The sequence below is a fragment of the Nerophis lumbriciformis genome, linkage group LG04 (genome assembly GCF_033978685.3).
Source record: "Nerophis lumbriciformis linkage group LG04, RoL_Nlum_v2.1, whole genome shotgun sequence".
Taxonomy (NCBI): domain Eukaryota; kingdom Metazoa; phylum Chordata; class Actinopteri; order Syngnathiformes; family Syngnathidae; genus Nerophis; species Nerophis lumbriciformis.
The window spans coordinates 52,097,282-52,109,689 of record NC_084551.2 but is presented as its reverse complement, the minus strand read 5'-3'; the positions used below and the strand labels follow the sequence as shown (position 1 = coordinate 52,109,689).

General features: G+C 38.2%; 1 protein-coding gene across 6 annotated transcripts in view; it reads right to left on the bottom strand.

Moving 5' to 3' along the window:
• mef2d (myocyte enhancer factor 2d) overlaps positions 1 to 12,408 on the bottom strand; it is a 318,806-nt gene that overhangs the window by 231,242 nt on the left and 75,156 nt on the right. The gene's annotated exons all lie outside the window — the stretch shown is intronic.

Here is a 12,408-nt window from a genome sequence, read left to right as displayed (position 1 = left end):
TTATACTCCGGTGCGACTTATACTCCGAAAACTACGGTAATCATCAACTTAAAGTGCCCTCTTTGGGGATTGTAATAGAGATCCATCTGGATTCATGAACTTAATTCTAAACATTCCTTCACAAAAAAAGAAATCTTTAACATCAATATTTATGGAACATGTCCACAAATGTCAACACTGAATATTGCATTGTTGCATTGTAATGAATGGAATAGCCTACTTGATTTGATGTTCAGTTGAAATATTATTCAATAAATATATTTATAAAAGATTTTTGAATTGTTGCTATTTTTAGAATATTTAAAAAAAAATCTCACGTACCCCTAGTATGTCCACTATTTTATTTAATTCCATTTCAATTCAGTTTTCTAAAATTGTTCTTTAAGTGCAATAAGACATGTAATGTATCATGAGATGTTCTGTTAAAATACAGGCAAAAGTATGTTTTTTTCTGGTTCCATTTATTTTAGACTTAGACATTAGACTTAGACAAACTTTAATGATCCACAAGGGAAATTGTTCCACACAGTAGCTCAGTTACAATGATGGAAAGTGTAAGGATGGAAAGGACAATGCAGGTATAAATAGACTAAATATAGCGATATAAAATATAACATATATACTAGGGCTGTGAATCTTTGGGTGTCCCACTATTCGATTCAATATCAATTCTTGGGGTCACGAGTCGATTCAAAATCGATTTTTTTTCAATTCAACACGATACTCGATTCAAAAACGATTTTTTCCCCGATTCAAAAGGATTCGTTCAGTACATAGGATTTCAGCAGGATCTACCCCAGTCTGCTGACATGCAAGCAGAGTAGTAGATTTTTGAAAAAGCTTTTACAATTGTAAAGGACAATGTTTTATCAACTGATTGCAATAATTTAAATTTGTTTTAACTTTTAAATGAACCAAAAATATGACTTATTTTATCTTTGTGAAAATATTGGACACAGTGTGTTGTCAAGCTTATGAGATGCGATGCAAGTGTAAGCCACTGTGACACTATTATTCTTTTATTTATTATAAATGTCTAATGATAATGTCAATGAGGGATTTTTAATCAATGCTATGTTGAAATTGTAATTAATATTGATACTGTTGCTGATAATATTCATTTTTGTTTCACTAATTTTGGTTTGGAATTGGATTGCATTGTTATGGTATTGCTGTGTATTGTTTTGTTGGATTGACTAATTAAAAAAAAAAAAAAAAAACTTTTTTTTTTTAAAATAAATAAATAAATCCAAAAATCAATTTTTTTTAAAAATGAGAATCGATTCTGAATCGCACAACATGAGAATCGGGATTCGAATTGATTTTTTCCCACACCCCTAATATATACGTAATATTTACATAATATATGTACAGTATATATTATATATACTGATATATTATATTATATTACCGTATTTTTCGGACTATAAGTCGCAGTTTTTTTCATAGTTTGGCCGGGGGTGCGACTTATACTCAGGAGCGACTTATGTGTGAAATTATTAACACATTACCGTAAAATATCAAATAATATTATTTAGCTCATTCATGTATGAGACTAGTCCAGGGGTCGGCAACCCGCGGCTCTATCTTTAGCGCCGCCCTAGTGGCTCCCTGGAGCTTTTCCAAAGATGTATGAAAAATGGAAAAAGATGAGGGGAAATTATTTATTTTTTGTTTTAATATGGTTTCTGTAGGAGGCCAAACATGACACAAACCTCCCTAATTGTTATAAATCCCACTGTTTATATTAAACATGCTTCACTGATTGAGTATTTGGCGAGCGCCGTTTTGTCCTACTAATTTTGGCGGTCCTTGAACTCACCATAATTTGTTTACATGTATAACTTTCTCTGACTTTCTAGGACGTGTTTTATGCCACTTCTTTTTCTGTCTCATTTTGTCCACCAAACTTTTAACGTTGTGCATGAATGCACAAAGGTGAGTTTTGTTGATGTTATTGACTTGTGGGGAGTGCTAATCGGGCATATTTGGTCACTGCATGACTGCAAGCTAATCGATGCTAACATGCTATTTAGGCTAGCTATATGTACATATTAAATAAATGATAAATGGGTTGTACTTGTATAGCGCTTTTCTACCTTCAAGGTACTCAAAGCGCTTTGACACTACTTCCACATTTACCCATTCACACACACATTCACACACTGATGGAGGGAGCTGCCATGCAAGGCGCTAACCAGCACCCATCAGGAGCAAGGGTGAAGTGTCTTGCTCAGGACACAACGGACATGACGAGGTTGGTACTAGGTGGGGATTGAACCAGGGACCCTCGGGTCGCGCACGGCCACTCTCCCACTGCGCCACGCCGTCATTTTGCATCATAATGCCTCGTTTGTAGGTATATTTGAGCTCATTTAGTTTCCTTTAAGTCCTCTTAATTCAATTTATATCTCATGACACACTATCTGTATGTAAAATGGCTTTTAATTTTTTTGCGGCTCCAGACAGATTTGTTTTTGTATTTTTGGTCCAATATGGCTCTTTCAACATTTTGGGTTGCCGACCCCTGGACTAGACGTATAAGATTTCATGGGATTTAGCGATTAGGAGTGACAGATTGTTTGGTAAGCGTATAGCATGTTCTATATGTTATAGTTATTTGAATGACTCTTATCATAATATATGTTACGTTAACATACCAGGTACTAGGGATGATGTCTGATAAGAAATTATCGAGTTTGAGCCTATTATCGAATCCTCTTATCGAACCGATTCCCTATCGATTCTCTTACTCACCAAGTGGTTAGAGTGTCCGCCCTGAGATCGGTAGGTTGTGAGTTCAAACCCCGGCCTAGTCATACCAAAGACTATAAAAATGGGACCAATTACCTCCCTGCTAGGCACTCAGCATCAAGGGTTGGAATTGGGGGTTAAATCACCAAAAATGATTCCCGGGCGCGACACCGCTGCTGCCCACTGCTCCCCTCACCTCCCAGGGGGTGAACAAGGGGATGGGTCAAATGCAGAGGACAAATTTCACCACACCTAGTGTGTGTGTGACAATCATTGGTACTTTAACTTTAACTTTATCGAGTCCAGATAGGTTGTTGTATATGAAAAAAAACCCACAATATTTGGTTTAAGAAAAGCTCACTTCTATTATATAAGAAACAATTTTTTATCAAATAAATAAATAAATATTGACTGTTACCCCGCTAAAAAAATAAAATAAAATAAATAAATATTGACTGTTGTTAACCAAAGTATATTAAGTGGGATTTTTCAGAAAAACAAATATATACAGTAACACAAAAACAACCTGTCTCTGTGATCACTATAGGTGTATAAATAATAATATAATGTTAAATAAAATCAGTCCCTTGGGCACAAAACTGAAAATAATACAGCTCTCCAAAAAGTGCACTTCTGCTGCTATTGGAACATAACTGTTTGGTTATGATGCTTTGACATTTTTGCACTTTATTTCTTTATTGAAAGAAAATTCTATGAAGAAGAAAAGTTGTTTGCAAATGTGGTTACAATGCTAAAAAATGAAAAGTTAAAGCTAAAAAAAAGAAATACACTTTATTGAGTTAACATTATTTCTTTATAGGGGGAACGATGTGATGTTATGAGCTAGAGCAGGGGTCGGCAACCCGCGGCTCTTTGATCACTCTGATGCGGCTCAGCTGCATACTTGCCGACCCCCCCGATTTTCCCGGGAGACTTCCGGATTTCAGTACCTCTCGCAGAAAACTTAATATTTTCCGATTTTCACCCTAACAATAATAATAAGGGCGTGCCACAATGATACAGCATTTAGCACCCTCTACAATCTGTACAAACAGCATACCAGCCCTTTCTTTTGCTGTATGCATTTTCTGCTTGCACACGTGCGTGACAGCAAGGCATACTTGGTCAACAGCCACACAAGTCACACTGACGGTGGCCATATAAAACAACTTTAACACTCTTACTAATAATGCGCCACACTTTGAACCAAAACCAACCAAGAATGACAAACACATTTCGGGAGAACATCTGCACCTTAACACAACATAAACACAACAGAACAAATACCCAGAATCCCATGCTCCCCCACACATCAACACGCCTCCTCTGCATTATTTATAATTAGACAGACAACACATATACAGTGTGATTTTGTTTTGTTTACAAGGAAAGAAAAACAAATGTTAAAAAAGGGAGATATATGTTGTATATATATGTATGTGCTGCGGTTGCTTTAAGAACATTGCGACAGCTGCCGTAAAGGTGGTGCGTTTCCGGTTGGTCGTAAAAGTGTCGTCATGTGTTTGTACCCTGCTCAAATCTCTCAATAAAGTTATTCATTGGATTATACCTTTTGTTTTGAACTTTATTACACCTTGGAGCGCTTTTTCTGGTCCATTGTTTTTCCTGCTTTCGCTATCTGCGCCTAATGACTGAGCTACGTGACGTCATTTCTTGTGATGTCCCACGGGGCATTTCTGGTCGGGACGGGATTCGCTCCCAGGGATTCCAATAAAGAACCAACTCTTTTTCTTTACTATAGTGGTCTCGATAACGGGTACCGGTTCTCAAAAAGGGATTCGAGTCCGAGGACTTGGTTCTTTTCTTATCGAACAACCGGGTAAATCGGTTTCGAGTATCATCCCTACCAGGCACGCTCTCAGTTGGTTATTTATGCCTCATATAACGTACACTTATTCAGCCTGTTGTTCACTATTCTTTATTTATTTTAAATTGCCTTTCAAATGTCTATTCTTGGTGTTGGCTTTTATCAAATAAATGTCCCCAAAAAATGCAACTTATATATGTTTTTTTCCTTCTTTATTATGCATTTTCGGCAAGTGCGACTTATACTCCGAAAAATATGGTATGTCTATATCACATTTTGAAAAGCATCTACAAACCCCGTTTCCATATGAGTTGGGAAATTGTGTTAGATGTAAATATAAACGGAATACAATGATTTGCAAATCATTTTCAACCCATATTCAGTTGAATATGCTACAAAGACAACATATTTGATGTTCAAACTGATCAACATTTTTTTTTTTTTTGCAAATAATCATTAACTTTAGAATTTAATGCCAGCAACACGTGACAAAGAAGTTGGGAAAGGTGGCAATAAATACTGATAAAGTTGAGGAATGCTCATCAAACACTTATTTGGAACATCCCACAGGTGAACAGGCTAATCGGGAACAGGTGGGTGCCATGATTGAGTATAAAAGTAGATTCCATGAAATGCTCAGTCATTCAAAAACAAGGATGGGGCGAGGGTCACCACTTTGTCAACAAATGCGTGAGCAAATTGTTGAACAGTTTAAGAAAAGCCTTTCTCAACCAGTTATTGCAAGGAATTTAGGGATTTCACCATCTACGGTCCGTAATATCATCAAAGGGTTCAGAGAATCTGGAGAAATCACTGCACGTAAGCAGCTAAGCCCGTGACCTTTGATCCCTCAGGCTGGACTGCATCAACAAGCGACATCAGTGTGTAAAGGATATCACCACATGGGCTCAGGAACACTTCAGAAACCCACTGTCAGTAACTACAGTTGGTCGCTACATCTGTAAGTGCAAGTTAAAACTCTCCTAAGCAAGGCGAAAACCGTTTATCAACAACACCCAGAAACGCCATCGGCTTCGCTGGGCCTGAGCTCATCTAAGATGGACTGATACAAAGTGGAAAAGTGTTCTGTGGTCTGACGAGTCCACATTTCAAATTGTTTTTGGAAACTGTGGACGTCGTGTCCTCCGGACCAAAGAGGAAAAGTACCATCCGGATTGTTATAGGCGCAAAGTGTAAAAGCCAGCATCTGTGATGGTATGGGGGTGTATTAGTGCCCAAGACATGGGTACCGGTAACTTACACATCTGTGAAAGCGCCATTAATGCTGAAAGGTACATACAGGTTTTGGAGCAACATATGTTGCCATCCAAGCAATGTTACCATGGACGCCCCTGCTTATTTCAGCAAGACAATGCCAAGCCACGTGTTACATCAACGTGGCTTCATAGTAAAAGAGTGCGGGTACTAGACTGGCCTGCCTGTAGTCCAGACCTGTCTCCCATTAAAAATGTGTGAAGCCTAAAATAGCACAACGGAGACCCCCGGACTGTTGAACAACTTAAGCTGTACATCAAGCAAGAATGGGAAAGAATTCCACCTGAGAAGCTTCAAAAATGTGTCTCCTCAGTTCCCAAACGTTTACTGAGTGTTGTTAAAAGGAAAGGCCATGCAACACAGTGGTGAACATGCCCTTTCCCAACTACTTTGGCACGTGTTGCAGCCATGAAATTCTAAGTTAATTATTATTTGCAAAAAAAAAAAAAAAGTTTATGAGTTTGAACATCAAATATGTTGTCTTTGTAGTGCATTCAATTGAATATGGGTTTAAAATGATTTGCATCTAACACAATTTCCCAACTCATATGGAAACGGGGTTTGTACATACATGTTGGTACCGGTACTGATACCAATGTATTGGTACTGGGACAACAGTAGCGAGGAGGGCAGTGAGTCAGCGACACGTCTTCCAGTCGACGAGGTCAGTCTGTATCGTGTCCAAATCCGATGTGACGTGCTTCAGTCAACATGCGTCGCCATGTCTCCGCTCGCCTCCTCGGGCTGTCACAGCCAAAGGTGAAAGGTCAAGAGCGGCAAGACAAACCCTAACCGCGGCAGCAAATGTGCCCCTTCAAAGCCAGTCTCCATCACCGAATCTCCTTCTTCTACTAATTTTGGTGTCACTGGCGCATTTTTTATTTTTTATTTTTTCCCCCCCGGGGTGAAATCAATATCCATATTTTGTCGTCTGAAAGAAATCAATCCAGGAGCGGCGAGTTCTCGCGGCGCCGCAAAAGAGACGGGACCTCGCCGTGAGATCCTCATTAGCACTCTGCGCATGTTGCGATGTTATATTTTAATCTATCAAGTAAATTAAAGCCATAAATCACCCGACAGCTGCGACTCCCACGCCGGGACGAGCGAGCGGCGAGAGACAGCAGACGTTTAGCTTACGTGCGGGGAAAAGAAGAGCAGACGAGAGGAATTAAAAGGTTGCTCAAGAGGTTTCCGGAAGAGGAAAAACAGCAGTCGGGCATCTTTCAAAAGTCCCAGTCGCTGACCTCAGATCGGGAAGGTTAGACACCGCGAAGTTTGCACGTTCTGTAAAATCGTGTGTGAATTTCAGGCCTGCGGCATGTTTTTTTAAAAAAAAGCTGGCACAAGTGGCAAAAAAGACTGAGAAAGTTGAGGAATGCTCGTCAAACACTTATTTGGAACATCCCACAGGTGAACAGGCTAATTGGGAACAGGTGGGTGCCATGATTGGGTATAAAAGCAGCGTCCATGTCATTCACAAACAATGACACCACTTTGTGAACAAATGCGTGAGCAAATTGTCCAACAGTTTAAGAACAACATTTCTCAACCAGCTATAGCAAGGAATTTAGGGATTTCACCATCTATGGTCCGTAATATCATCAAAAGGTTCAGAGAATCTGGAGAAGTCACTGCACATAAGCGGCAAGCCTGTGACCTTCGATCTCTCAGGCGGTACTGCATCAAAAAGCGACATCAGTGTGTAAAGGATATCACCACAAGGGCTCAGGAACACTTCAGAAAACCACTCTCAGTAACTACAGTTTGTCACTACATCTGTAACTGCAAGTTAAAACTCTACTATGCAAAGCGAAGGCCATTTATCAACAACACCCAGAAACGTTGCCCGCTTCGCTGGGCCCAAGCTCATCTAAGATGGACTGATGCAAAGCGGAAAAGTGTTCTGTGGTCTGACGAGTCCACATTTCAAATTGTTTTTGGAAACTGTGGACGTCGTGTCCTCCGGAACAAAGAGGAAAAGAACCATCCGGATTGTTATCGGCGCAAAGTGTAAAAGCCAGCATGTGTGATGGTATGGGGGTGTATTAGTGCCCAAGACATGGGTAATTTACACATCTGTGAAGGCACCATTAATGCTGAAAGGTACACACAGGTTTTGGAGCAACATATGTTGCCATCCAAGCAACGTTACCATGGACGCCCCTGCTTATTTTAGCAAGACGATGCCAAGCCACGTGCTTTGTAGTAAAATAATGCAATGAAAATGTGTGGCGCATTATGAAGCCTAAAATACCACAACAGAGACCCCGGACTGTTGAACAACTTAAGCAAGAATGGGAAAGAATTCCACCTGAATAGTTTCAAAAATTGGTCTCCTCATTTCCCTAACGTTAACTGAGTGTTGTTAAAAGGAAAGGCCATATAACACAGTGGTAAAAATGACAACTTTTTTGCAATGTGTTGCTGCCATTCAATTCTAAGTTAATGATTATTTGCAAAAGAAAATATGATTTTCAGTTGGAACGTTAAGTATCTTGTCTTTGCAGTCTATTCAATTGAATATAAGTATAGCAAATCATTGTATTCTGTTTTTATTTACCATTTACACAACGTGCCAACTTCACTGGTTTTGGGTTTTGTACAAACTCTTTCTCTTTTTGTGCCGATACGACCTTCCCATGTACACAATATCCAAATATTGACCACTTTGGAGCTTTTGAGACATGTAAACATTGCAGCATATCAACAATGTTAGCGGATTTAAACAGGTGAATGATGTCTTCTTCCATGCTCACTTGTACAAGTGAAGGCACAGAAGCTTCTTCCTGACGTTTTGACAGGATGAAATATTCCAGATGATGGATGTGCACCGTAAAACACCGACATCTTTAAGGATATATATCATTACATTCCATGTGAAATGTGTCATCTTCTGTCCAGTCCAATTTGGTGAATACATGATTGGTGTGTGCATGGACATGTGGTCGATGACGAAGAGGAAGAGGAACGGGAGGAAAAGAAACAGGAGGAAGAAGATGAGGTGAATGAGGGTGAAGAGGAATTAGAAGAAGAAGAAGAGGAAGGATGAATAGAACAGAAAGAAGACAAAGGGGGTGAGGATGACAAAAAAAGAGGGAAAAAAACGAATAGGAAAAAAGAGTAAAAGGGGGGAAAAAGGAATAGTAAGATGATGAAGAAAAAAGACAAGGAGGAAGAGGAACATGACAAAGAGTAAGAAGAAGAGGAAGAGGAACACAAAGAAGAGGGAAAACTGAAGGATGAAGGAACCAAAACAGGAAGAGGGGGGAAAAAAAGAGAAAAAGGTGGAAGAAGAAAAAAAAAGAAAAAGAAGAGTAAGTTGAGAAGGAAGAAGAAGGGGAAAATAAAGACGTAGAGCAGGGGTGCTCACACTTTTTCTGCAGGCGAGCTACTTTTCAATTGATCAAGTCGTGGGGATCTACCTCATTCATATATATAATTTACATTTACTTATTTATGAAATATATGTTTTTGTTAACAAGGTAAAGGTGTTTAATGATAATGCAAGCATGTTTAACACATATAGTTAATATTGTTAAAAAATGAAAGGTGTTTAATGATAATACAAGCATGTTTAATACATATAGTTAATATTGTTAACAAGTTAAAGGTGTTTAATGATAATGCAAGCATGTTTAACACATGTAGTTAATATTGTTAAAAAATGAAAGGTGTTTAATGATAATACAAGAATGTTTAATACATATAGTTAATATTGTTAACAAGTTAAAGGTGTTTAATGATAATGCAAGCATGTTTAACACATATAGTTAATATTGTTAAAAAATTAAAGGTGTTTAAAGATAATACAAGCATGTTTAATACATATAGTTAATATTGTTAACAAGTTAAAGGTGTTTAATGATAATGCAAGCATGTTTAACACATAGTTAATATTGTTAAAAAATTAGAGGTGTTTAATGATAATACAAGTATGTTTAATACATATAGTTAATATTGTTAACAAGTAAAAGGTGTTTAAAGATAATGCAAGCATGTTTAACACATATAGTTAATATTGTTAAAAAATTAAAGGTGTTTAATGATAATACAAGCATGTTTAATACATATAGTTAATATTGTTAACAACTTAAAGGTGTTTAAAGATAATACAAGCATGTTTAACACATATAGTTAATATTGTTAACAAGTTAAAGGTGTTTAATGATAATGCAAGCATGTTTAACACATATAGTTAATATTGTTAACAACTTAAAGGTGTTTAATGATAATGCAAGCATGTTTAACACATATAGTTAATATTGTTAAAAAATTAAAGGTGTTTAATGATAATACAAGTATGTTTAATACATATAGTTAATATTGTTAACAAGTAAAAGGTGTTTAAAGATAATGCAAGCATGTTTAACACACATAGTTAATATTGTTAAAAAATTAAAGGTGTTTAATGATAATACAAGAATGTTTATACATATAGTTAATATTGTTAACAACTTAAAGGTGTTTAAAGATAATACAAGCATGTTTAACACATATAGTTAATATTCTTAATAAGTTAAAGGTGTTTAAAGATAATACAAGCATGTTTAACACATATAGTTAATATTCTTAATAAGTTAAAGGTGTTTAAAGATAATACAAGCATGTTTAACACATATAGATTCCTTTCTTTCATGAAGACAAGAATAAAAGTTGGTGTATTACCTGATTCTGATGACTTGCATTGATAGGAATCAGACAGTGGTGCTGATAATGTCCGCATTTTCGAATGGAGGAGAAAAAAAGTCCTCCTTTCTGTCCAATACCACATGAAAGTGGTTGGTTTTTGGCATCTTATTTGTCCAGGTTCCGTACTCCTTTGTATGCACTTTACAAGAAATACATTGTCGGCAAACTCCGTAGCTTGCTAGCTTGTGCGCGCCAGCTTTCTGAGACTCTTATTTTGTTAGCGCAACTGTGCAACTGTGCAGTCGGTCTTTGGAGTTTTGACGACAGGTACGGCGCCAGAGTCTGTTGAAATAAAGTGTTTCTCGCCTTCCAGTCGGTAATTTTAATGAGCTGGCAGCAGCCAGCGTCATCTCAGAAGACCCTCGGGTGCCGTGAATGTCAATCAAGTGACGAAAGTGACGTCATAGTGAAGATTTATGATCGCTCATTTTTAGGACTATTTTTTTAATGCCTGGCTGGTGATCGACTGACACACCACACCCTCCGAGATCGACCGGTAGCTCGCGATCGACGTAATGAGCACCCCTGACGTAGAGGAAGAGGAAGATCAAAAAGGAGGAAGAGAAAGACAAAGCGGACTAAGAAGAGGAAGACAAGAAGAGAAAGAAGAAGAAACAGAATGAAGGTCTTTGAATGTGCTGTGGTCGCCGCTAATAACGCCAGGTCTCGGCTTAGCAGCGCAGGCTGCTTGGTACTGCTTCCATAAATCTTCAGGTTAATGAATTTTAAAGAGACTCATCAGATTTTATCATGTAGAAGTTCGCCTTTAAACTCTCCCTGTCTGATTTCTGCAGAACACCTTGAGCAAACTACGAGTGCAATGCCTTCTGTCGCGGTAAAGGAAGGTCACAGTGGTAACTGTGCAGGAACCAGGCAGCAACAAAGCCACAGCAGGTCAATTCCGATTTTTTTTTTTTTCCCCGATATCCGACCTGTATCTGACTTTTTCATGTCCGTGCGAACAGTGCAATTCTGAATTTTTCATATCCGACCGAGGCCTCTTTCGTATGTGGAAATAAATCGAATAAGTCGTGGTCAAAAGTTTACGTACACTTATAAAGAACATAATGTCATGGCTGGCTTGAGTTTCCAATCATTTCTACAACTCTTATTTTTTTGTGATAGAGTGACTGGAGCACATAATTGTTGGTAGGGCTGGGCGATATGCTGTTTTTTAATATCGCAATATTTTAAGGCCATATCGCGATACACGATATATATTTGGGTATTTTGCCTTAGCCTTGAATGAACACTTGATGCATATAATCACAGCAGTATGATGATTCTATGTGTCTACATTAAAACATTCTTCTTCATACTGCATTAATATATGCTACTTTTAAACTTTCATGCAGAGAAGGAAATCACAACTAAAATAAATCACTATTTTTTTCATACGGTGTTGATCTGGAAATGTTTGCCTCTGCATTTTGATGGTGTGGACGTGTGGCACCGAACGGAGATGTTGACGTGCGGAGTAAGCACTCTTCGTTCTCTAGCTAGTGTGTGTGTGACAATCATTGGTACTTTAACTTTAACAGGTGACTTTTCAAATGATGCTACATATTAGCAGTAATGCTACTTTTTATAGCAACGGTTGTCTGTTCGACATATTCCCACTTGAAGCCAAAACACCGCCAGACGATGGACCCCCTGCTGTTTTTTGGGGGAATTAATTATTCCTTCATTTGTTACCAGATTCGCACCTTCTTTCGCTCGTATTACCGCTAGCATCACAGCTAACGTTAGCCATGCCGCTACCTCTCTGCTGGGAGAGGGCGTATACGTATGTGACGTATGACGTGACAGTATGTGACGTGTGTAAGAAGGTGCACTTGCTGTCTGTGAGAAGGAGAGACAAG